We start from the raw sequence: 2447 nt of genomic DNA, 5'->3' as shown, positions 1-2447 counted from the left end.
ACACACACACACACACACACACACACACACACACACACACAAACGCCAACTAAAAAGAAAATATTCCTAACAAAAACTATAGAACACACTAGACCTAGCCCGTTTATTCCCCGCCGCTTCCGTTTTTGTTGCCAAGAGCGGGAATAGGAGCGCTGTTGGAGTGTGTACTCAGGACACCAGGGATTGATAATTAATACCCTATATTTTTTAGTTCACCTACACGCTAAAACATTTTGTCAATCAAAAGCAAAGTGATCATACATGAACAAAAGGGGGTTTTATACAGGTTCAGGTCGCTATCTGAGCGTAAAACACTACTTTCTGTTGGTACTGATATGAATGGGAAGAATTCAAGTGCTCTGGTGTTACAAGGATGGTGGTCGGCATGCTACCAGTGGTGATCGGTGTTCTAGTTAGATTCGTTGATCACTCCTAACTCTCGAGCGAACTTGCTACTAGATTCTTGATATGCTAGTGTATACTAGTGGGTGTGCCTCTTTCCTTCCCCTCCGACCTCGGTCCTCCCCTTATATAGGCCTGGGGCCACCACATTGAACGTAGACTCTGGTGTGAACACAAATACGAAATGGTAGGCGATGCATGAAACTTGTTCTCTGTACGCCCACTGGATGACCTAACACTATGAGGTGTCAGGTCCTTGAGTGCTCCATCTTGACAGGACGCGCTGCACTGCCCATCTTTGGTCTTCGGTCGCGCCAGAGTCTGGCCACACCGCTCGCCTCCCCTGGTCGTCGTGATGATGACCCTCATTCGTAGACCTGCGCCGGGCTACTTCATGTAGCTCGTCTGGGCATTAAATGCTCGGTCGGTGGAGTTTGCCACAAGGGCTGCCTGCTCTTGCTACACGTGTCCCGTATGCTTGGGCCGATAGTCCGTCACCGGCCTCCTTGAAGATTTCTCTGGTTGTTGTGGTCGTGGCAGTAGTGTATTCCTGTATTCTGTGTTGTGTCGATGGTAAGTAAATTCTACTCCAAGTATTTAGACTGACAAGATTATTTCCAATGAGGCCGATTTACTGAGTATTAAGGGTACCCCTGTTTTCATTACTTGGTCAAGTACTCTTGACGTTGGTGTAGCCTGGGAAGTGATAATCCCCAAGTGCAAGGAATCATCGTAGCAATTTCCAAAGTTGGAAGTGATAAGTATGGAGTGTCGAACCCACAAGGAGCTAAAGGTAAGATCAATATTCTCTCGAGTCCTATCTGCCACTGATATGACTCTACATACACCGAACGTTTGCTTCCAATGAGAAACGAGAAATAAAACTACGTTGTGGGTATGAAGAGGATAACTTTCCATGATATCGGAGAACTAAAATATAAGAGTACGTGTTGTTAATATAAAATTAGAATATATTACTATATATTATAATTAGCGAGTGTGTAATAATTAATGATGTATCGTTGTGCGGAATTATCCTAAGCAATTGTTAACAAGATCGGTAATCATTATTGCAATTTCATATGAGGGAGAGGCATAAGCTAGCGGAATTATCCTAGGCAATTGTTAACAAGATAGGTAATCATTATTGCAATTTCATATTAGGGAGAGGCATAAGCTAACATACTTTCTCTTCTTGGATCATATGCACTTATGATTGGAACTCTAGCAAGCATCCGAAACTACTAAAGATCATTAAGGTAAAACCCAACCATAGCATTAAAGCATCAAGTCCCCTTTATCCTATACGCAACAAACCCCCTTGCTTCTGTCACTCTAGCAACCCACTATAAGCGAATCATGAACGTATTGCAACACCCTACAGCGGGAATCCTTCATGTGTGTGGGGCACAGAAGGCACCATAGGACAACACCAAAATAAAACATACAACTCAAACCAATATATATCATCAATCAACCAAAAGGACAAAAGAAATCTTCTCAAAACATCATAGGATGGCAACACATAATTAGATCATAATGTTGGGCAACGTAGTAATTTCAAAAAAATTCCTACGCACACGCAAGATCATGGTGATGCATAGCAACGAGAGGGGAGAGTGTTGTCTACGTACCCACGCAGACCGACTGCGGAAGCATTGACGCAACATAGAGGAAGTAGTCGTACGTCTTCCCGATCCGACCGATCCAAGCACCGTTACTCCGGCACCTCCGAGTTCTTAGCACACGTACAGCTCGATGACGCTCCCCGGGCTCCGATCCAGCAAAGCTTCGGGGATGAGTTCCGTCAGCACAACGGCGTGGTGACGATGATGATGTTCTACCGACGCAGGGCTTCGCCTAAGCTCTACAACGATATGATCAAGGTGGAATATGGTGGCAGGGGGCACCGCACACGGCTAAGGAACGATCTCAAGGATCAACTTGTGTGTTTAGAGGTGCCCCCCTGCCCCCGTATATAAAGGAGCCAAGGGGGAGGGGGCGGCCGGCCAGGAGGAGGGCGCAGGAGGAGTCCTACTCCTACC

Source organism: Triticum dicoccoides, chromosome 7A, assembly GCF_002162155.2.
Source record: "Triticum dicoccoides isolate Atlit2015 ecotype Zavitan chromosome 7A, WEW_v2.0, whole genome shotgun sequence".
Taxonomy (NCBI): domain Eukaryota; kingdom Viridiplantae; phylum Streptophyta; class Magnoliopsida; order Poales; family Poaceae; genus Triticum; species Triticum dicoccoides.
Note: the sequence above shows the minus strand (reverse complement) of the source record.